Source organism: Dendrobates tinctorius, unplaced genomic scaffold, assembly GCF_039654945.1.
Source record: "Dendrobates tinctorius isolate UK_male_01 unplaced genomic scaffold, ASM3965494v1 ptg000174l, whole genome shotgun sequence".
NCBI lineage: Eukaryota > Metazoa > Chordata > Amphibia > Anura > Dendrobatidae > Dendrobates > Dendrobates tinctorius.
The window spans coordinates 7,344,184-7,370,370 of NW_027361841.1; positions in this window are offsets into that span (position 1 = coordinate 7,344,184).

Sequence of the window (26,187 nt, forward strand, 5' to 3'; positions counted from 1 at the left end):
GGTTCATGAACATGAGCCTCCAATGATGACTCAGTGCTTTTACTTTTTACAACTTCAGAAGAGGAGGCGATAGAGCTGGAGGCTGAGTCAGCAATGTAAGACAAAACTTTTTCCTGTTGCTCTGGCTTTAAAAGCGGTTTGCCAACTCCTAGAAAACTAAGCCTTCGAAGCCTTATGGAGCCAGACGATGACGCAGGCTCAACACCTCCTGCATTCGGTCCTATTTTGCTCTTGCCACTACCATCAGATCCACCACCAACACCATCATTACCAGCTGCCAACCCCCGCCCAATTCCACGGCCTCTTCCACCAGCATTCCTCATTTTTTGTAGAAATGTAGACAAAATCCAACAAACTATATAGTAATGTAAAACAAGGTACAAGGTGTCTATAGCACAGGGGAGATTTTGAATTTCTGCAGACACTAGTGGACACTGGACACTTTTGGATTGTGTGAGGCCCACTGAATATCAGAGCGCTATGTCACAGGCTCGATGGCACAGGTGTGAAAACAGTGACTACAGGATAAGGGAGATCTTGAATTTCTGCAGACACTAGTGGACACTGGACACTTTTGGATTGTGTGAGGCCCACTGAATATCAGAGCGCTATGTCACAGTCTCGATGGCACAGGTGTGAAAAAAGGGACTACAGGATAAGGGAGATTTTGAATTTCTGCAGACACTAGTGGACACTGGACACTTTTGGATTTTGTGAGGCCCATTGAATATCAGAGCGCTATGTCACAGGCTCGATGGCACAGGTGTGAAAAAAGGGACTACAGGATAAGGGAGATTTTGAATTTCTGCAGACACTAGTGGACACTGGACACTTTTGGATTGTGTGAGGCCCACTGAATATCAGAGCGCTATGTCACAGGCTCGATGGCACAGGTGTGAAAACAGTGACTACAGGATAAGGGAGATTTTGAATTTCTGCAGACACTAGTGGACACTGGACACTTTTGGATTGTGTGAGGCCCACTGAATATCAGAGCGCTATGTCACAGGCTCGATGGCACAGGTGTGAAAAAAGGGACTACAGGATAAGGGAGATTTTGAATTTCTGCAGACATTAGTGGACACTGGACACTTTTGGATTGTGTGAGGCCCACTGAATATCAGAGCGCTATGTCACAGGCTCGATGGCACAGGTGTGAAAACAGTGGCTACAGGATAAGGGAGATTTTGAATTTCTGCAGACACTAGTGGACACTGGACACTTTTGGATTGTGTGAGGCCCACTGAATATCAGAGCGCTATGTCACAGGCTCGATGGCACAGGTGTGAAAAAAGGGACTACAGGATAAGGGAGATTTTGAATTTCTGCAGACACTAGTGGACACTGGACACTTTTGGATTGTGTGAGGCCCACTGAATATCAGAGCGCTATGTCACAGGCTCGATGGCACAGGTGTGAAAACAGTGGCTACAGGATAAGGGAGATTTTGAATTTCTGCAGACAGTAGTGGACACTGGACACTTTTGGATTGTGTGAGGCCCACTGACGCTGTATGGTGTGAAAAAATGCACGCTCAGTACCTCAGCAGGACAAAAAAAAAAATTGGGATTGCTTTTAAAAAAGCAGTTTGCGGAGCAGTGGGTAAACAGCAATGCAGCTGTCAGGAAGCCTTAGAAGGCAGCCTAACAACCAACACCGCTGATCCACCACAATATAGCCTCCCCTTGCACTACACACACAGTGTCTGGTGTGTTGTACAGGCAAAATCGCTAGCAGCAGAAGCAATTTTTTTGTCTTCTTCCCTGCCTAACGCTCTCCCTACAGAATCAGCAACCTCTCCCTATGCTAAGATCGGCAGAAGTAAGATGGCGGTCGGCGTGCACGCCCTTTTATAACCCCTGTGACGCCCACCAAAGCAAGCGAATCACTTGCATGCCCTTCTGAAAGATGGTGGTGACCCCTGCCTATGTCATCACGTTGCCCACAGTGGCTGAAAAAGAGCGCAAAACAAACTTTTGAAACGCGACTTTGGCGCATAAGTCGCCGACCTCGTGGCCGACCTCATCCTAGGGTCGGGTTTCGTTTCATGAAACCCGACTTTGCCAAAAGTCGGTGACTTTTGAAATTTTTCGACCCGTTTCGCTCAACTCTATCCATCACCATACAGAGTCCTTACTCACTGCCCCAATTCCATATTGAGCCCCCTTATACTGCCGCATCTCCATGCAGAGCCCCTTATACTATCTTATGTCCATACGGAGCCCCTGTATATTGCCCCAACTCCTTAAAGAACCCTACTATACAGCCTCATCTCCAAACAGAGTCCCCTATACTGCGTCATCTCCATTGATATATGTTTAATGATACATTTTACACATCTGTGTGTCACGGACAGAATGAATCGTACAGTGGCTGCATTATTGCAGCAGTGCATAGAAGTGTTGCAGTGTATTGAATGATGAATCTGAAGCTGGTCCATAATGGCTTCTCATTGTCTTGCTTCTCTAGACTGACAGGCCTATCCCTACAAGTTTGTATAGAGATGAACATGTCAGTCTAACCAAATACTGTGATGATAAGATGTTGGCGACCTGCCTAAAACTAATTATCCAAGACAAGATGCATGATGCTGGCTATTCAAAATATTTTCTCCCTGAAATACTACAGAATAATTCTACATTCACACATCCATGTGTCACGGCTCGAGAAGGATTATAAGGTACGGACTGATAGCAGGGATCCTGACCTGATCTTTACAACCATATACAAGCCTATGATGCTGTCAAGTTAGAGCAATGAGGCTCACGGGAAGTCCGTGATTCAAGGTCTATACTTTTTAGGTTCCCTTTAATTTGATTGCTCTGTCCCTGCATTGATATTATTGGCAGCGCATTCCCTGTTTACAGGGAGAAATGCGCTGCCACTAACATTGAATAGATCTCCCACATACATGATCAAATCATTTGATGAATATGGGTTTGGCTTTTTTATACTAGCCAATGATCAGGAAAAAGTGCTTGTTCACAGGTTATCAGCCCATGTAAAAGGCCTTTAGCCTGTTATTTTTACATGAAAAAATTCAATATACAGTAATAAAGTGCTATATGTATAGATGTAGAGCAATATTGTTTGCTAAGATTGGAAATACTTTTATCATTAAAGTACTCCAGAACACATTAAACATGACTTATAAGGGAATATTTGTCACTCTGGGGTACAGTTTATAAAAGTTACAATAGATTGGTAAGAGTTGTGTTAGATTATATACAGTGGGTTCAGTGGGTACAGAAAGTATTCAGACCCTGTTTTATTGCAGCCATTTGATAAATTCAAAAAAGTTCACTTTTTTCTCATTAATATACACTCTGCACAACAACTTGACTGAAATAACAGAAATGTAGAAATTTTTGCAAATTTATTAAAAAAAAACATCACATGGTCATACGTATTCAGACCCTTTGCTCAGACACTCATATTTAAGTCACATGCTGTCCATTTCCTTGTGATCCTCCTTGAGATGATTCTACTCCTTCACTGGAGCCCAGCTGTGTTTAATTAAACTAATAGAACTTGATTTGTAAAGGCATACACCTGTCTATATAAGACCACACAGCTCAAAGTGCATGTCAGACCAAATGAGAATTATGAGGTCAAAGGAACTGGCCAAGGAGCTCAGAGACAGAATTGTGGCAAGGCACATATCTGGCCAAGGTTACAAAAGAATTTCTGCAGTAGTCAAGGTTCCTAAAAGCACAGTGGCCTCCATAATCCTTAAATGGAGTCTTCCTAGAAGTTGCCGTCCAGCCAAACTGAGCAATTGTGGGAGAAGAGCCTTGGTGAGAGAGGTAAAGAAGAACCCCAAGATCACTGGGGCTAAAGTTCCACATATGCAGTAGGGAGATGGGAGAAATTTCCACAAAGTCAACTATCACTGCAGCCCTCCACCAGTCAGGCCGTTATGGCAGAGTGGCCCGACGGAAGCCTCTCCTCAGTGCCAGACATATGAAAGCCCACATAGAGTTTGCTAAAAACCACATGAATGACTCCCAGACTATGAGAAATAAGATTCTCTGGTCTGATGATACAAAGATAGAACTTTTTGGTGATAATTCTAAGCAGCATGTGTGGCAAAAACCATGCACTGCTCATCACCTGCTCAATATAATCCCAACAGTGAAATATGGTGATGGTAGCATCATGCTAAGGGGGTGTTTGTCAGCTGCAGGGACAGGATGACTGGTTGCAATTGAAGGAAACATGAATGCGGCCAAGTACAGAGGTATCCTAGATGAACACCAGAGTGCTCTGGACCTCAGACTTGGCCAAAGGTTTACCTTCCAACAAGACAATGACCCTAAGAAAACAGCTAAAGTAACAAAGGAGTGGCTTCTGAACAACTCTGTGACCATTCTTGACTGGCCCAGCAAAATGCCTGACCTAAACCCAACTGAGCATTTCTGAAGAGACCTGTAACTGGCTGTCCACCAACATTCACTATCCAACCTGACGGAACTGGAGAGGATCTGCAAGGAAGAATGGCAGAGGATCCCCAAATCCAGGTGTGAAAAACTTGTTGCATCAATCTTAAGAAGACTCATGGCTGTACTAGCTCAAAAGGGTGCTTCTACTCAATACTGAGAAAAGGGTCTGAATACTTATGACCATGTGATATTTCAGTTTTTCTTATTTAATAAATTTACAAAAATTTCTACATTTCTGGGTTTTTTCAGTCAAGATGGGGAGTAGAGTGTACATTAATGAGAAGAAAAGAGCATTTTTGAATTTACCAAATGGCTGCAATGAAACAAAGAGTGAAAAATTTAAAGGAATCTGAATACTTTCTGTACCCACTGTACAATGTAATAAGAGTTTAGCAGCAGTCACACATTTCCAGAAGAGAGGGAGTAATGAGTCTGTATTGGCTATAATTAAATTTGTACCCACACATTGTTAGCATTCGGCACATCTAAATTTTAGCCTGTGCTCAGACTACTTTTCCACTTTTGTTTATCAAAAATGAAGATGACTTAAATTGTCATTCACTAATTGGGATTGAAACCCATAGCCTGCAATCTGTTTTAAAGTAGGCAAACATTCTTTTCTGAAATTACTGTTACTTTTAAAATCACAGTTTGTCTAAACATTTTAAACCCTTGAAAGAATGCTGGAGCTTTTAAGTGGTTTTATCTATGCATTTGTTGGAGCACAGCAAGTCATTTAGAATTTTACAGCAATGTCTAGCCAATAAAAGGACACCTTTAGTATATTTGTCTGACCAGAAACCTCTTTCAAAGTCAAATATAAAATTTTCTTTATTTGTTGGAATGGCAAACATGAGGATTAGCCTGACCAAACTTAGGGGCAATGTTAGTATTCATTTTAAGTAGGTTAGTTAGCTTTGGTTTCACTCAGTGTTTTGAGCAATCTAAGACCCAGAAGAAATGTCTGTATTTACATTCTGTAAACTATGAAGGGAGGGCAAGAAATTACAATCTTACTGTCCTCAAACAAAACATTTAACTTAAAATAAACATGAAGACATTAAATTTCCGTTAACCAAGTGATGTTCCTGTACTGTAGTTTTCATTGACATTCATGTTAAAATAAATTATTTTGCATACTATTGACTCATAAAAAAGAGCATAAATAAGCAGTCTACTATTGCTAGCTTCAATTAACATACACCACATGTACTTAAAGGGGTTGTGTCATGAACAAAAGTATATTTTATAAATAATTCAGAAAAAAGTATATGGCACTCACCGTGGCAGCTTGAATGAAATGTCCTTTATTTCATGACTTTCATCTTAAATGGTAAGGTGTAGATGGGTGGGAGAAGAGAAGAGAGAGGACGACGGCCGTTTCATGCTACCACTAGAGTTGAGCGACTTTTGGTTTTTTAGGGTCGCGTTTCGTTTCGTGAAACCCGACTTTTCCAAAAGTCGGGTCGAGCAAGATCGTCCGATTATAGGGAAAAGTCGGGGTCGTCCCGAAACATGAAACCCAATGTAAGTCAATGGGGAATAAAAGTCGGCAGTGAGAGGAGGACAGGAAACACACCTACAGTGCCCATTTGAATGCCAAAAGCATCAATTCTTCTTACTTAAGCTTGTCAACCTTAATTAACTTCATAATACAAGTTACGCACTGAAAAATGGGGGTTATTTGGCTAAAGTTGTGGGGGGAGGGCTGGCTGCAGGTTTTCATGTGCCCTGGGCGAAAGAGCGCCCCTTTAACACATGCCACAACTCATCATGCTCCGATACGGCAGAGAAATAGCGGTATAGTACAATGAAAAATACCTCACTTTTTACATCTCATGACGAGGCCCATCTATTTCTCCATACAGAATCATTGGTCCCATATAATGTTTGAAACAGTATATGATGAGCTCCACATAATACTACAGTATATGTTGGTCCCCATGGATGAAGCTCCACTGTCTTATGGGCCCAAATAATGCTCCAAACATAATGGGCCCCATTTCTAATGCTCTAGTGTATAATGGGCCCTGTAAATGCTGCTCCAGTGTCTGATGTCCACCTTTGGAATGTTCCAGTGTATGGTGGGCCCCATCTATCATTCTCCAGAGTATAGTGCTCCCCAAAAATTGCTGTCCCAACATTGAAAACAATCAAATAAGTCTCCTCGCTAGGGAATCCCTGTACTTGTCTGGATTCCTCGTCGTCCCCATCTTCCATCTCACTGCACAGTATTTCAACTTTGCAAGTGCTGTGATCCTGGGCAAGCAGGGGGGGCCCACTCGTTGGCGACGGCACTGGCACAGGGCCCCTGATAGTACGGTGGTGTGTCTGATGGCGGGTGGGCCAAACCTGCATTTCATCTGCAGCTTCCTCTTTGTCACCGTGTAAGATGGAACTGTATATAGGAAGGGTAACCTGAGTTTCATCAGGGTCAGATTCAGGTCGTGTAGCGTGCGAGGGGAATGTAGTGGTCTGGGTCAATGTACCAGCAGATTCATCGAGCAGTGGCTGGGCATCAGTGCACTTGTGTCGCCCCCAGGAGTACGGTCGCCACAGTGGCATTACCTTCTTCCTAGGGAGTGTGATGTCATGCTTAGGAGCAACGAAGGATCTCTCTAGCAGGTTAACTGATTGGGCGGCGTTATTCCCACGAGTCATGACCCTCCAAACAGCGTTCATGAAGGCAAAGTGTTTGTTTTACGTGGGCAGTATGGTTGCAAAGCTGAACCTTAAAGGAATGTCCAGAAGGGCACCACCAGGAGTGGAGCCTACGGTTAAATTCGACTCCACCTGGGAAACCTCAACCATGCCAGCTACAGAACAGATGCACACATTGCAAGCTTAATTCCGTTAACGAACGAGACTCCGTCATGCCCCGCGGTCCGAGTCCAGCTTACTAGAGGGACATGTGAGGCTCTGGCACATGAGATTGGCCAATAACTGGTGTGTCATGCCCTTACATGTCCGTGGCTGCATGTGCGCTACACTGAAAAGGCCAGCGTTTGTCGCTTACAGGTGCAGATAACCCGCTGAACAACGTTAGTGATGGGGATCACTGATTACAATTATTACCCGCGAACAATGATTTCCCAGTAAGTGCAGGTCAACCGCAGTTCCGGAATTAGGCCTAACCGTCATACCTGAAAAAATGAAAAACTTACGTGTGCAGACCACAGGTGCTGTAGCTTGCTTAACAGCTCGCCAGCCGTTCTCACGCCCAGTATGGATTACACGTGATTGCACAAAGGTTAGAAAGGGTACCGTATCCCCGGATAACATGTATGGATAGCGTACACATTCAAAATATATGTCTCAGGAGGCAGGCTCAGACGGTGTTAGGCCCAGTATGGATTGCACGTGATTGCACAAAGGTTAGAAAGGGTACCGTATCCCCAGATAACATGTATGGATAGCGTACACATTCAAAATATATGTCTCAGGAGGCAGGCTCAGACGGTGTTAGGCCCAGTATGGATTGCACGTGATTGCACAAAGGTTAGAAAGGGTACTGTATCCCCAGATAGCATGTATGGATAGCGTACACATTCAAAATATATGTCTCAGGAGGCAGGCTCAGACGGTGTTAGGCCCAGTATGGATTGCACGTGATTGCACAAATGTTAGAAAGGGTACCGTATCCCCAGATAACATGTATGGATAGCGTACACATTCAAAATATATGTCTCAGGAGGCAGGCTCAGACGGTGTTAGGCCCAGTATGGATTGCACGTGATTGCACAAAGGTTAGAAAGGGTACCGTATCCCCAGATAACATGTATGGATAGCGTACACATTCAAAATATATGTCTCAGGAGGCAGGCTCAGACGGTGTTAGGCCCAGTATGGATTGCACGTGATTGCACAAAGGTTAGAAAGGGTACCGTATCCCCAGATAACATGTATGGATAGCGTACACATTCAAAATATATGTCTCAGGAGGCAGGCTCAGACGGTGTTAGGCCCAGTATGGATTGCACGTGATTGCACAAAGGTTAGAAAGGGTACCGTATCCCCGGATAACATGTATGGATAGCGTACACATTCAAAATATATGTCTCAGGAGGCAGGCTCAGACAGTGTTAGGCCCAGTATGGATTGCACGTGATTGCACAAAGGTTAGAAAAGGTACCATATCCCCGGATAACATGTATGGATAGCGTACACATTCAAAATATATGTCTATACATCAGGAGGCAGGCTCAGACGGTGTCAGGCACAGTATGGATTTGACGGCCCAGATTACACAGCGGTGGAGCAGGGAGAGGTAAAGATTGCAAATGCTGGGGCCCTGCCCAAGCAAGGGGGGCCCACTCGTGGGCGTCGGTACTGGCACTGGGCCCCTCATAGTACAGCGGTGTGTCTGACGGCGGGTGTGCACCACCACCGTCAGAGACACTTGATTGCACTATGAGGGACCCTGTGCCAGTGCCCGCTCCCAAGAGTCGGCCTACCCACCTGTCCAGGGCAACGGCACTCGCACGGTGTCGTGCGCTAGGTGGTGACCCCAGCCATGGGGGGGAGGCAGCACAGTTAGGGAGTTTTAGAAAGTGGCATATGTTGATGTTGGACATTCAGCTGATGCAAAAGGCGAAATAGGTGAAGTCCCAGGAAGAGGTGGACCAAAGCAAGCCATTTTTCTGTCACCCTATGTCTCATCAGGGGAAGGTGGGACAAAATCCTTGGAAACCCATGCGTGGTTCATTTTAATGAAGGTTAGATCATCCACATTTTGGGTTGACAGACGGGTCCTTTTTTCTGTCAGGATTGATCCAGCTGCACTGAAGACTCTTTCCGATAGCACACTTGCAGCTGGGCAAGCGAGCTCCTGTAAGGCATATTGGGCCAATTCAGGCCAGGTGTCCAGTTTAGCGGCCCAATAGTCAAAGGGTAATGACCTGTGTGGGAGAACATCGATATGGGAGGAAAAGTAGTTTGTAACCATAGTTGACAACTTCTGTCTCCTGTCACTTTCCATCGATGCAGTATTACCAGTTGTGTGAGCGGTATTTGAAAAATCAGTCCACAACATTGTCATGAAACCCCTGTCTACAACGCCACTTCTGCTGTGTGCACCACGAACACCTCTGCCAAGCTGCCCCCGGCCCGTACGGCTCGTGTGAGAACCATCACCGCTGCTGTGTGCTGGGAATGCCTCAAGCAACCGATTTACCAGAGTTGCTTGTTTATTAGCCAATATTAGGTCAAGGTTTTCCTGTGGCATGATGTTTTGTAATTTGCCTTTATAGCGTGGATCCAGGATGCTGGCCAACCAGTAGTCATCATCGTTCATCATTTTGGCAATGCGGGGGTCCCTTTTTAGGATCCGCAAGGCATAATCTGACATGTGGGCCAATGTTCCCGGTGTCAATGATGCACTGCGAGTGCTGGGTGGAGGAGCACTTTCTGGCAAATCCACATCCCTCCAGTCACGCACAAACCCTGTACCAGACCTTGCCACGCCAACATTTTCACTTGCCCCACGAGATGCATCCTCCTCCCCTAAGTAATCATCCCCATCATCATCCTCCTCCTCCTCTTCTTCCTCCACCTCGTCCAGGAGAGGTCCCTGAGCAGACAATGGCTGAATGTCATCAAGGATTCCCTCCTCCTGTTCCTCCTCATCAACATTGGATGCTCATGCTTAGGATGGCGTCGTCTGCGCTTACCAGCCGTGTGCATTCCTCAAAACACTGAAGGACTTTACAGAGGTCTTTCAGCTTCGACCACTGCACACCTGTCAACTCCATGTCTGCTCTCAAAGTGCCTGGCCGTGTATCCTCCCACAAATGCATTATGGCCTGCCTCTGCTCGCACAGCCGCTCCACCATGTGCAGGGTGGAGTTCCACCTTGTTGCAATGTCGATAATGAGGCGGTGGTTGGGAAAGTGGAGCAATTGCTGCAGCTTCTGCATACGAACGGAGTGTACAGGCGACCGGCGGATGTGCGCGCACAGTCTTCGCACCTTCTGGAGCAGGGCTGTTAACTCCGGATAATTTTTGAGGAAGCACTGCACCACCAGGTTCAAGGTGTGAGCCAAGCAAGGTATGTGGCTGAGTTTTGAAAGGGCTATGGCTGCCACAAAATTATGGTCGTTATCACTAACTACCTTGCCTGCCTCAAGATGTACACTGCCCAGCCATGACTCAGTTTGTCGCTTCAAGTACTCGGCCAGCACCTCGGCGGTGTGTCTGTTGCCCAAACACATCATCTGCAACACAGCCTGCTGACGCTTTCCACTAGCTGCTCGATAGGGGGACACATCGTGTGCAACAGTGGCAGCTGCAGATGGAGTGCTCGTATGACTGCGCTCTGTGGACGAGCTTTCGCTTCTGGAGGAGGAGGAGGGTCGAACGCCTACCGCCAACTGTTTCCTATACCGTGGGCTAGGCAGCAATGTCCCACCACCGCTGTCCCCTGTGGACCCTGCATCCACCACATTAACCCAGTGCGCAGTGATGGACACGTAACGGCCCTGGCCATGCCGACTGGACCATGCATCAGTTGTGAGGTGCACCTTTCCGCTCACTGACTGCTTGAGTGCATGGACAATGCGGTCTTTCACATGATGGTGGAGGGCTGGGATGGCTTTGCGAGAGAAGTGGCGACTGGGTAGGTCATAGCGTGGTACTGCATAGGCCATGAGTTCGCGGAAAGCTGTGCTTTCCACCAACCGAAAGGGCATCATCTCAAACGAGATTAGTTTGGCAATGTGGGCGTTCAAACCCAGTGTACGCGGATGAGAGACTGAGTACTTTCTTGACCTACTCATAGTGTCTGGGAGGGTGAGCTGGACTTGAGAGCTGCATATGGTGGAAGTAGCGGTGGACAGGGCGGACTGAGAGAGGGTTGATGATGGTGATGGAGTTGGTGTTCTTTCTGATGGCCTAGAATCAGTCTTTCGTTGATATAACAGTGGGATTCCCTGACTGCTGTGGCCTTGCAACGACACCTCAACATTTGCTGCTGTGCTAACCGGTGGGCTTACAGTGGGGGAAACAATGTAGCGTTGCTGACTACCTTCGTTGTGATCAGTTGCACATGTGGCACTTGAGGTTTGGTGTTGTGTCCACGCTTGCAAGTGCATGCTGGTTAAATGTCTAAGCATGCAACTGGTATTCAAATTTTTCAGATTTTTCCCTCGGCTAAAGGTCTTTGCGCACTTCTTACAGATTACCTTGGCCTGATCATGAGGATTTTGGTCAAAAAAGTGCCACACTGCACTCTTCCTACTTTGGCAGACATTTTGCGGCCTAGCACGCTGTGATCTTTTGACCCTCTGGACAAGCTGTCCAGCAACTCTTTTGATGTTTGTAACCTGTCTTTGGAGTGCTCCGGGCCTGCCAGATAACAGCTGTTGCGATGTCGATGTCTGCTGTGGATGCTCCTCATCTGAGCTATTGGAAGCAGCACCCTCTTCCCCCAATGGATGCCAATCTGGGTCAACAACTGGGTCATCCATCACCTCCTCTTCTATGTCATGTGCACCTGAGTCTCATCAGGGTCAGAATCTGGCTCTGTACACTGCGAGGACAATGTAGTGCTCTGAGTGAATGTACCAGCAGAATCATCCATCAGCAGCTGTGCATCAGTGCACTCCATGTCAGATTCATCTTGGCCTGGGTAATTCACCATTTCACTTGATAATCCAGGCATGGTATGTGAAAACAGCTCCATGGAGTAATCAGTAGTATGGCCTGCGTCATCCTTCAATCTTGGTTGGGGTGAAGGACACAAGGAAAGGTGTGGTTCATGAACATGAGCCTCCAATGACGACTCAGTGCTTTTACTTTTTACAACTGAAGAAGAGGAGGCGATAGAGCTGGAGGCTGAGTCAGCAATGTAAGACAAAACTTTTTCCTGATGCTCTGGCTTTAAAACCTGTTTGCCAACTCCTAGAAAACTAAGCGTTCGAGGCCTTATGTAGCCAGACGATGACGCAGGGTCAGCACCTCCTGCATTCGGTCCTATTTTGCTCTTGCCACTACCATCAGATCCACCACTAACACCATCATCACCAGCTGCCAACCCCCGCCCAATTCCACGGCCTCTTCCACCAGCCTTCCTCATTTTTGGTAGAAATGTAGACAAAATCCAACAAACTATATAGTAATGTAAAACAAGGTACAAGGTGTCTATAGGACAGGGGAGATTTTGAATTTCTGCAGACACTTGTGGACACTGGACACTTCTGGATTGTGTGAGGCCCACTGATATCTGAGCGCTATGTGACAGGCTCGATGGCACAGCTGTGACCAAAGTGACTAGAGGATAAGGGAGATTTTGAATCTCTGCACACACTTTTGGACACTGGACACTTTTGGATTGTGTGAGGCCCACTGATATCTGAGCGCTATGTGACAGGCTCGATGGCACAGCTGTGACCAAAGTGACTAGAGGATAAGGGAGATTTTGAATCTCTGCACACACTTTTGGACACTGGACACTTTTGGATTGTGTGAGGCCCACTGATATCTGAGTGCTATGTGACAGGCTCGATGGCACAGCTGTGACCAAAGTGACTAGAGGATAAGGGAGATTTTGAATCTCTGCACACACTTTTGGACACTGGACACTTTTGGATTGTGTGAGGCCCACTGATATCTGAGCGCTATGTCACAGGCTCGATGGCACAGCTGTGACCAAAGTGACTAGAGGATAAGGGAGATTTTGAATCTCTGCACACACTTTTGGACACTGGACACTTTTGGATTGTGTGAGGCCCACTGATATCTGAGCTCTATGTGACAGGCTCGATGGCACAGCTGTGACCAAAGTGACTAGAGGATAAGGGAGATTTTGAATCTCTGCACACACTTTTGGACACTGGACACTTTTGGATTGTGTGAGGCCCACTGATATCTGAGCGCTATGTGACAGGCTCGATGGCACAGCTGTGACCAAAGTGACTAGAGGATAAGGGAGATTTTGAATCTCTGCACACACTTTTAGACACTGGACACTTTTGGATTGTGTGAGGCCCACTGATATCTGAGCGCTATGTGACAGGCTCGATGGCACAGCTGTGACCAAAGTGACTAGAAGATAAGGGAGATTTTGAATCTCTGCACACACTTCTGGAGACACTGGACACTTTTGGATTGTGTGAGGCCCACTGATATCTGAGCGCTATGTGACAGGCTCGATGGCACAGCTGTGACCAAAGTGACTAGAGGATAAGGGAGATTTTGAATCTCTGCACACACTTTTGGACACTGGACACTTTTGGATTGTGTGAGGCCCACTGATATCTGAGCGCTATGTGACAGGCTCGATGGCACAGCTGTGACCAAAGTGACTAGAGGATAAGGGAGATTTTGAATCTCTGCACACACTTTTGGACACTGGACACTTTTGGATTGTGTGAGGCCCACTGATATCTGAGCGCTATGTGACAGGCTCGATGGCACAGCTGTGACCAAAGTGACTAGAGGATAAGGGAGATTTTGAATCTCTGCACACACTTTTGGACACTGGACACTTTTGGATTGTGTGAGGCCCAATGAATATCTGAGCGCTATGTGACAGGCTCGATGGCACAGCTGTGACAAAAGTGACTGGAGGATAAGGGAGATTGGATTGCTTTTAAAAAAGCAGTTTGCGGAGCAGTGGGTAAACAGCAATGCAGGAATGTCAGGAAGCCTTAGAAGGCAGCCCAACAACCAACACCACTGATACACCACTATATAGCCTCCCCTTGCACTGCACACACAGTGACTGGTGTGTTGTGCAGGCCAAATCGCTAGCAGCAGAAGCAGTTTTTTTGTCTTCTTCCCTGCCTAACGCTCTGCCTACAGAATCAGCAGCAACCTCTCCCTATACTAAGATCGGCAGAAGTAAGATGGCGGTCGGCGTGCACGCCCTTTTATACCCCCTGTGACGCCCACCAAAGCAAGCCAATCACTTGCATGCCCTTCTGAAAGATGGTGGTGACCCATGCCTATGTCATCACGTTGCCCACAGTGTCCGTGGATCCTGATTGGCTGAAAAAGAGCGCAAAACAAACTTTTGAAACGCGACTTTGGCGCGTAAGTCGCCGACCTCATGGCCGACCTCATCCTAGGGTCGGGTTTCGTTTCATGAAACCCGACTTTGCCAAAAGTCGGCGACTTTTGAATTTTTACGACCCGTTTCGCTCAACTCTAGCTACCACGCTTCAACGGGTCCAGGTGAAACATGGTAATATGTACCGGCTGTCGTCCTCTCTCCCTGCAATTCTCTGTATCTTACCATCTAAGAGGAAAGTCATGAAATAAAGTACTTTTCATTCAAGCTGCCATGGTGAGTGCCGCATAATTTTTTCTGAATTAATTATATTTACATGTTGATATATCCTGAGCACCTCCAAACTGGACATTTATGCTGATAAAGGCTCTATAATCAGGCTCAACTCCTCCGCACAAAGGATTGCATGTTTTAACACTGGTGCTGCTATTCACTTTCCTCTGTGACTTAAAAGTATATTTTAACCCCTTTCCGACATCGGACATAATAGTAAGCCGATGTCGGACTCCATCCATTTGATGTGGGCTCCGGCGCTGAGCCCTCACCTTTTCCAGCAACTCTCAGCTTTTTTGAGCTGCTGACATGTGCCTCTAACAGCCATGGGTGGAATCATGATCCATTCGCAGCTGTTAACTATTTAAATGCCTCTGTCAATCTCTGACAGCAGCATTTAACTGGTGCTTCCGGCGTGCACCAGGAAATCCCACCCATAGGCGCCCGTGTCACGTGACTGTGGGTTGCTGATGGGTTGGCATGACAAACAGATGTCTCCAGCAGACCTCTATGGTTGTCACTGTCGGATTGCTATGAGCGCCACCTAGTCGTCAGCGCTCATAGCAAGTGAGCAATTCTGCTACATACAGGCGATCTGATCATCGCCTGTATGTAGCAGAGCCGATCAGATTATGGCAACTTCTAGTCTCCCATGGAGACTACTAAACCATGCCAAAAGTTGAAATAAGTTTTTAAAAATATATATGTGCGTATATATATATATATATATATATATATATATATATAAAAAGTTCAAATCACCCCCTTTCACCCCCTTAAAATGCAATAGCGAGCAATAAAAAGATCATATCTACACCAAGATGGCATCACTAAAAATGTCAGCTTGGCATGCAAAAAATAAGCCCTCACCTAACCCGAGATTACAAAAGATGGAAAGGCTATTGGCATCAGAAAATGGTGCAATTTTTTTTTTAACAAACATTTGGAATTTTTTTTACCATTTAGATAAAAAAAGAACCTAGACATGTTTGGTGTGTATGAACTCATAATGAATGACCTGGAGAATCATAATCGCAGGTCAGTTTTAGCATTTAGTGAACATGGTGAAAAACAAAAATCAATTGTGGGATTCACCGCACATGGAATGTTTTTCCCATTTTCCAGTACATGATATGATAAAACCAATGGTGTTGTTCAAAAGTACAACCGTCCCGCAAAAATCAAGCCCTCAGATGGCCATATTTGCAGAAAAATAAAAAATAAACATACCACCCAACCCATTTCCTAAAACATAGGATGGGTAACACTACACATAGTCAATAAACATACTGAACCCATAGTTGTTAGACTACGAGAACAATCAATAGTGTCGAACAAGAGGATGTAAAAATAAATTTTTATTGCAAAATAACACAAATACATACAAAAAATAATTAAATCATTGGTGCCTCAAACCAGACAAAAAGAGGAGTCAGATAGGAGGACAAATACAAGCAGCCAAAATACTCAGAAGGTAGAGCCTATCACTTAGTGCACATAGTACACTGACCTCAAATATATTGCATGACCTCAAATAAAGTGCACAATTACTTATTGATAATATAGCACTTTAATAACTCACTTCATGTTTTGAGGTCTTCTTAACCCAATTAGCATATTTTTGTGCAATATATTTTAGATCAGTGTACTATGTGCACTAAGTGATAGGCTCTACCTTCTGAGTATTTTGGCTGCTAGTATTTGTCCTCCTCTGTCTGACTCCTCTTTTTGTCTGGTTTGAGGCACCAATGATTAATTATTTTTTGTAGGTATTTGTGTTATATTGCAATAAAAATTTATTTTTACATCCCCTTGTTCGACACTATTGATTGTTCTTGTAGTCTAACAACTATGGGTTCAGTATGTTTATAGAAAAATAAAAAAGTTATGGCTCTGGAAAGAAGAGGAGCAAGAAACGAAAATGCAAAAACAAAGATTCCTCCGGCGGTTGAGGGGCTAATCAACATATCTTGGAATAAAAATTAACTTCACAATTGGATGTGTTTTTTAAAAAAGATGGTGTACTGAAATAATCTTATACATGTGCCCCTGCTGTGTACTGAGTGTACTGAATTCTTTGCCCCAGCACGTCCGGCTATCAACCACACTCGGATCCTTCAGACGGAACCTGAAAATCCATCTCTTCAGGAAAGCCTACAGCCTGCAATGATCCCCGCTGCCCCCTCACCACTACTGGAGCTACCGCCTCACCATCACTGGAGCTGCTGCAACCCCCCAACCTACTGTCTTCTTCCCCACCATCCTGTAGAATGTAAGCCCGAAAGGGCAGGGTCCTCTCTCCCCTCTATATCAGTCTGTGATTGTTAGTTTGTTTACTGTAAGTGATATCTGTAATTTGTATGTAACCCTTTCTCTTGTACAGCACCATGGAATCAATGGCACTATATAAATAAATATTAATAATAATAATAATAATAATACTGTGTAATGGTCGTTTCTGACCATACAGGGACATGGTCTGATCATACCACAGCTCCTGGGCTGGGGAGTATGCCAGAAAGTATACAGACATTACAGCACAGGATCACAGATGAATTGAAGGACTCTAGACAGATAGGAATGATTTTATAGGGTTAGAGAATTTGTAAATCAAAAACACATGGGCCAAACAGCAAATTTCCTCCTGAAGGTAGTTTAACCCCTTCATGCCGATGCCCTTTTTTGTTTTTGTGTTTCTGTTTTTCACTCCCCTTATTCCCACAGCCTTAACTTTTTATTTTTCCATCATTATAGCCATGTGAGGGCTTGCTTTTTGCAGAACAAGTTGTATTTATGAACGACACCATTGGTTTTACCCTGTTTTGAACTCAAAAACGGAAACAAAAATTTCAAATGCAGTGAAAATGCAAAAAATGCAATTCCACAACTCATTGTTGGATTTTTTTTTACCATGTTCACCAAATACTAAAACTGACCTGCCATTATGATTCTACAGGTCATTACGACTCTGTAGATACAAAACATGTAGAGATTTGATTTAAATGATGAAAAAAAATCCAACATTTGTTAAAGGGAATCCATCAGCTCATTTTTGTCTTATGAGATGTGGCCACCGCTATCAGGGACTTATCTACAGCATTCTATAATGCTGTAGATAAGCCCCTGATGTAAGGCTGGTTTCACATTCGCGCTTTTTAAGCGCACGCACGGCCGGGGGTAGCTCCGCCCCCGAGCCGGCTCTCTGCCCGGCGTGCCCGCCCCTTCCTTGTAGCGCCGCCTCCTAGCGCACAGCGGCGCCTGCGATCGGCACACCCTATCTTTAGCATAGGGTGCGCAGATCGTGCGCAGGCCGTGCGCTAGTTGCGCTTTGACCTGCGCTGCGCACTTTTGACGGTGCGCCGTGCGCGCCAAAATCAAACTTTTGTACAGCCTTACATGTATCTTTAACCATCAGACGTCTGTCTAAACCGGCAGCAAGTGACATTAACTCCTCCAGCAACATCGGGGAAAGGCTATAAATCACCATGTCTCTAATCTGACTAGATTGTGTGAGGGTAAAACAGTGTGGCAATTCTTTATTGAACCACAAAGCAGGCAAATAACACAATAACACATAGAACAGTCCGAGCAAAATACTCAATATGGTGCAAATCACAGAGTTTCATCCTTCCACTAACTAGCCTTGATAAGATCAGCTGGGACTTCAGAGCTTCTAGGGCTGATTACTCCACCTGTGACATGCACAGAGAGGAGGTAACGACAAGCTTAGGAAGATGACTAACCCAAACATATACATGTTTTCAGTGATGGTCAGTGGAGTAGATCTGTATTCTTTCAACCAGTGCCTAGGTCCTCCAGTAGAATGTTAAATCTGTGTCCCTCGTGATAGAGCCATGATATCATAACTGCTGTCTTGGAAGAGTCTCTGGTTCTTTGGATTTCTGGATCTCTTGGCTATCTGTATATTGCCACAGAGGTGCATATCCTCTTTTTATAGTTCAAAACTGTTCTTCAAGCCATTATTCACAGGTAAAGGAGAAAGGGTGAAAAGATTGAGTTGCAATATTTGATTATTGAATCTATTTGCATAGTTTTTCCTCCTCTTTTATGCAAGTCAACTAACTGGCCGACCTGGACAATATGTAATCAGCATATCAGCAAACATCGTTGTTCAATTATCCTGTGTCTCTCATCCAGGATAACAGTACAATATGTTGCAACAAACATCAACTTACAAGTCAATATTACAGGCTTATACAAACAAACGTCTGTGTTTCCTTGACCAACCAAAGAACAAACACATAAATTCAAAAGTAACCTTTCTGGCTCACTGAACGTAGATGTCTGGATAGTTAAAATAAATGCTGTGTCATCACACACAGGTTCTAAGAGTCTGAAATTATCTCTCATGTATACAACTGTTTTTTCCTACATGTGTCTTTGGAGGCTAAAACTGGGTTGATTGTTACTTTTGCATTTGTAGATTCTGGTTCTACCTTAGATCTCAACTGTTTTGCTATTGAATGTAGTTACAAAATTTCTATGCTTGGTTATCCGATTCAAGTGAAAGCAGTTGAAACTCTCCCCTCTCTCAAAGTAATGTTGCATTTAAGGTCGAGAAATTATGCATGAGAGTGGAAGGATTACACACAGAATTCATTTCATTAATGGTTTTTCGTTCCTTATCTGCTAAACTAGTTTTAGGTATGCCATGGTTGGTTAAACACATTCCTAACACTGAGACTCGTGAAATTAGGTCTTGGGGAAGTTTTTGTTCATCTACTTGTTCATCAAAGTCCTTGACATCTGTGAGATGTCTTTTTGAGACTGAGTGTGAAGTCCTTCCTCCTTATAGATGGTATGCTTGAATGATCAAATTCTTACCTGGTGCCAAAATGCCTAAGTTTTGCTTGTTTATTCTCTCTCTTACTGAAAGAGATCCATTAAAAAAGTATAATCAAAAGAGCCTGGCCAATGTACATATACGTCCATCCACCTCTCCATTCAATGTGGGCTCTTTCCTTGACAAGAGAAAAGATGAAGGTTTGCATCCTTGCATGGAGATTAATAAGATCAAGATCTGTAATCCTTATCCTTTACCTCTTATACCTGACCTTTTTAGTCAACTAGCGGGAGCTAAATGGTTTTCTAAGCTTGATTTGAGGGGAGCACATAACCTCATATGCAATCTGCAGGTTGATTGTAAAACCGACTTCAATACCCAAGAGGGTCATGTTAATAATTTGGTGATGCCGTTCAGGTTGAGGAATGCCCTGGCAGTTTTTCAGAAATTCATAAATTAAATATTTTGCCCTTTAGTGGAGAGAATTGTATTTTCTTACTTGAGTAACATATTCATTTGCTCCCCTTTGGTGGCAAAACACTCGTAAAGATGTTTGTGCCAGGGCCAGAGACTGTTGTCAAGCCTCAGCAGCTTTTCTCTTGTGTAATGACATGCCAACTCAGCCCTAAAAACACTTGTCCATGGACTTCTCCAGCAATCTGCCTAGTTCGGGGGTAATTAAAAGCTGGTTATTAAAAATAGGGGCCCCATGTCAATTTTTGGGGGTTTCCCTTTAAGAACAACCAGCAAAGGCAAAGTAGACAGATAAGGGAAGATAATAATAGGCTGGGAAGGTCCATGGATATTGAGCCCTTCCCAGCATAACAACACTTGCTTACAGCTGTCTGCTTTCCCTTGGCTGGTGGTTAAAATACAGGGGACCACACATCATTTTTTTTTAACAAGTACAGTAAAACACACACTGATCCACTCCTCCACTTGGACCTTTCACCTCCTCGTTCAAGATTGTTATTTTTTCTTTTTTTATTCTATGTTATTTTAAGTAATTTCCCTGTCAACAATTGTTTGCAGGGGATTTGTCCAGCTCTTACCCCAATTTGACTTCCTTTTTCAGCCCCCTAGCCCTTACTTTGACAATTTTACAGCACCAAAGTTCGGGTCCCCATTTACTTATAAGGAGTTTGGGTCTGAAGTCAAGTTCGGATCAAGTTCTGGCACCCAAACCAAACTTTCGACTAAAGTTTGGCTGAATCCGACGAACTTCCATGCGTCCGCGCATCCCTATTCAGGGGTTATTTCAATTTGCACTGAAGCTGCTCGAGTCAGCGTTATAGATACTTTAGTCTGTACAGGAACTGGGTGGGGTTTATGCAATTTTTTTCATAGTAAGATCCCTTTATCTTGTGTCTACTACCATGTGTGTGCCACAGTAACATTGGAGACTTAAGTATGTAAAAATGTAAATAAAAGTGAAATAGCTAGTAGAATACCAAATCTTAAGTCTTATATACTGCATTTGATACAATTATTACCTAGATAAAAATCATGGCAGAATAAGTAAAAGAAACAATAACAAAATCAATCAAAAACATTCAACAGGTTACTCTAGAGTATTGTCTTTTAGCCTGACCTTTTATGTTGTTGGGAAATTGAGATAACCTTGGTAAGTATGTGTACTGGAAAGGCATTCCCACCATTTTTTACAAGACAAGAAAAATACATTTATACTTGTTTGTTTTAAATAATGGAAAATATATGTAGTTGTACACACCTGGATCACCTCTATCTACAGAAATGTCACAGCACTGTAAACATCTCAGGGTGTAATATTTCAGTATAAAGTGTTACAAGACATTTAGACACTTAGAAATAAACATTGTGTCAGTCCATTTACATTTTGTTTTTCTAACCAGTATGAACTACACCATTAACTAAAAATAGAATATGTCATAAGGAGATAACACTTAACACTCTTTAATAATTAAATTCAACCTGTTTGTTTCATCACATTGTCCAAATTTCATCGGATTTTATTGTTTATATAGTGTTTGTTTTGCTAATTGAAGAGGCTATCACAATAATACCAATGCATTAAGTGCTAATGTTAGCAATTAACTTATTGAAAAAACTTTAAAATATTAGTTTTTCTATTTATTTATGAACTATTAAAATGTCTCAACTTTAGAACAGTGCAGTAAATCACACAGAAATCAGTTATTCCTATTCACATATCATCATTAGGTTAAATTATTGCTTAAATACCTACTTTTGCATACTCCACTGTGCAAGGGGCACACTTTGACTAGTAACTACTAAAATCATTGACCCATGATAGAACTTGAAAAAGGTCTTCTCAACTCATCCTGGCTTCCATTCTTTTGCATTTAACAATTAAATAAGCAATGTAAACCAAGTGTAAGGCCCATTTGATTTCTAAAATCATATATGTGCCCTATTTGTATGTAAAGAAGTAAAATGAGGATAAGGATTATTGCCAAGCCGATGTATGTTTGTGTCATACAATGCTCCATGGGAAATTAAATATTGAAATAGCTTTTACAAAGAGGAAGAGAACATGGTTTATTGCAGCACTTAGAAGTAGCAATCCTATAAATGAAAATAGAGATCCTATTCTTTTCAGGGAAGATACAAATTGCTTAAAGCATGTAGCATAAAACAAAGACAAAAGAAAGGGATAGGGAATTTAGATCGTGAACTACAATGAGGACAGTGATTTATTTTATATTTATTTTACTCCAATATACTGTATAGCACAATTAATTTTCCAGTGTTTCACAGACATTGTCACTGTCCCCAATGGGGTTTAGAATCTAGATTCCCTATGAATAACTGTTTTGGAGTGTGGGAGGAAACTGGAGAACCTGGAAGAACTCCACGCAAACACGTGGAGAACATACAAACTCCTTGCAGATGTTGTCGTTGGTCAGATTTGAAGCCACGACCCCAGCGCTAAGGTTGTAGTGCTCTACTGAGCCACCGTGCTGCCCACAATGATAATATCTCTAAAGAGCTATGGAATATAATGGTACTATGTAAGTATAATAAATAAATATTAGGTATAAGATAGAGTTTAAAATGGTACTTCTAATTTAATTTTAGGTATTATGGTGAAACAGTTTGTACATTATGTATGACATAATTAATAAGAAATATTACCAAGTAATCTATAGCCAGCTTTAAAAATCTTCTAATTTAGGTATGCACAGCAAGTTTCAGAAGGGATCTGGAAAATACAGCAGGAGGAAATAGTTTCTAGGCAAATTATATTTTCCTTACAGTTCCAGGACCAGTACTGTGAAAGTTGAGAGGTAAAAATAAACGATGTCTTGCTGGCGTGGTACTTTGTTTTTATATAATACTTTTGTCTAGCCCTGTATTTATTAATGTTACAATATTACTATAAATATGAAATCAAAATTGTCACTCTGAAAGTTAAAGAAAACAATTTTAGAACATATATCATGAAGCAGCAGAAAACCATTTTAATATGATATTGAAAAACACAAATTAGTTCCCTTAAAGCCAAACAATAGAGTACATAGCTAGTAGGGTATCTAATTTAGTACTACTTGAATACAGACTTAAATGTTTCAGCATCCTTAGACTCAGTCTTACATATGGATGTTCTGATTTGATAGATTATCCAGCCAGCAGCTATGTCTCCCACCTCTTCCATATACAGGAGCATAATAATTGTTCCTGTCTCGGGAAAAAAAGGAAAGGCAGTTTGAAGTTGGACATGACGGATCCATATTTTCCACAACATTATCTGTTGGGTAAATGTCAGAAAGACCTCATACACATACAGTACACTTCAGATTCAGTCGACATTACTCAAATGTATATGAGGATATAGGATATAGGATCATATTCCTCGCCAATCGTTATACTGATGCCTCTACCTTGTGCCAGTCCTTACACTGGCTACCCATCCACTCCAGAATTCAGTATAAACTTATTACCCTCACCCACAAAGCCCTCCATGGCTCTGTACCAACCTACATCTCCTCCCTCGTCTCAGCCTACCACCCTACCCGTGCCCTCTGTTCTGCTAATGACCTAAAGTTAACATCCTCATTAATCAGAACCTCCCATTCCCGTCTCCAAGACTTTTCACGAGCCACACCAATTCTTTGAAATGCACTACCCAGACTAGTACGATTAATCCCCAAACCCCACAGTTTTAAGCGTGCCTTAAAAACTCATTTGTTCAGACTGGCCTATCGCCTCAACGCATTAACGTAAATATCCCTGTGTGGCTCATTTCTAAATTTTTTACCATAACCAGGTTCATCGCATCATGTTCTCACATGCTTTTTGCATTTAATAGCCCTCTGTGTCTGTACTGTTACATGTTTAGACTGTTAACTGGTTCATGCAGCAACAGGAACACCCGATTCTTACACTAGGGAAGGTCCAAACCATGAAAACAATAAAAGCAATTGTTACCATCCACCTTTTGTGTCTCCCCTTTTCCCTTATAGATTGTAAGCTTGCGAGCAGGGCCCTCATTCCTCTTGGTATCTGTTTTGATCTATGTGTTTATTGGTATGCTATGCTGTAATGTCTATTGTCTGTACAAGTCCCCTCTATAATGTAAAGTGCTGCGGAATATGTTGGCACTAGTGTTGAGCATTCCGATACCGCAAGTATCGGGTATCGGCCGATACTTGCTGTATCGGAATTCCGATACCGACTTCCGATATTTTTTCAATATCGGAATTCGGCATCGGAATCGGAAGTTCAGTTGATTGACGGCCTGACGTCATCATGATGCGCGGTGTGTGCGCATCATGATGCGCCGTCATTTCGGGCCTTCCGGGGGTCTCTGCCGGCCTGCCGGGGGGCTGTGCCGGCCTGCCGGGGGGCTGTGTGGACTGCCCGGGGTCTGTACCGGCCTGCCGGGGGGCTGTGCCGGCCTGCCGGTGGTCTGTGCACCCTGTGGGGGTCTGTACCGGCCTGCCGGGGGGCTGTGCCGGCCTGCCGGGGGGCTGTGCCGGCCTGCCGGGGGGCTGTGCTGATGTCCGGGGGTCTGTGCAAGCATCGTCCGATGGGACTACAAGTCCCATCGGGCGATGCCTGCTACCATGACAGTGATTGACACATTAGCCAATGATGGGACAGTAGTAGTCCCATCATCCGGCTAATGTGTTAAATGTTAAAAAAAAAAAAAAAAAAAAAAAAAATACTACATGCATGCTACATACATACTACATGCATGCTACATATATACTACATACATACTACATACATGCTACATACATACTGCATGCTACATACATACTACATACATACTACATACATACTACATACATACTACATATATACTACATACATACTACATACATGCTACATACATGCTACATACATACTGCATGCTACATACATACTACATACATACATACTACATACATACTACATACATGCTACATACTGCATGCTACATACATACTACATACATACTACATGCATGCTACATACATACTACATATATACTACATACATACTACATACATGCTACATACATACTGCATGCTACATACATACTACATACATACTACATGCATACTACATATATACTACATACATACTACATACATGCTGCATGCTACATATATACTACATGCTACATACATACTACATGCATGCTACATACATACTACATATATACTACATGCATGCTACATACATACTACATACTACATATATACTACATACATACTACATATATACTACATACATACTGCATGCTACATACATGCTACATACATACTACATACATACTACATACATACTACATGCATGCTACATGCATGCTACATGCATGCTACATACATACTACATGCATGCTACATACATACCACATACATACTACATGCTACATACATACCACATATATACTACATACATACAATACATTCATACAATACATACATAGACATACAGTACATATAACATAGAGTAACATACTTACCAATACTTGTCACATTGTTCCCCGAAGCCATTGTCTTTTCCGGAATAAATATTAACATAACAAACCACAAAAATACTCACCCACGATCCGAAGCAGTCCACGAGTGTGTCCCACGACGATCTTGGGTAGAGAACTGCAGCATCAGATGATGCTGCCGTTCTCTACGGGCTGTAGGAATCCAATGACGGAAGGTAGGTATCCTTCCGCACTGTATTCCTCCGCCACTTAAAAAAAAAAAGTCCCTAGTCTCACTTTATGCCATTGCTGTGTGGGAATTTCCCACACAGCAATGGCATAAAGTGAGACTAGGGACTTTTTTTTTTTTAAGTGGCGGAGGAATACAGTGCGGAAGGATACCTACCTTCCGTCATTGGATTCCTGCAGCCCGTAGAGAACGGCAGCATCATCTGATGCTGCAGTTCTCTACCCAAGATCGTCGTGGGACACACTCGTGGACTGCTTCGGATCGTGGGTGAGTATTTTTGTGGTTTGTTATGTTAATATTTATCCCGGAATAGACAATGGCTTCGGGGAACAATGTGACAAGTATTGGTAAGTATGTTACTCTATGTTATATGTACTGTATGTCTATGTATGTATTGTATGAATGTATTGTATGTATGTAGTATATATGTGGTATGTATGTAGCATGTAGTATGTATGTGGTATGTATGTAGCATGCATGTAGTATGTATGTAGCATGCAT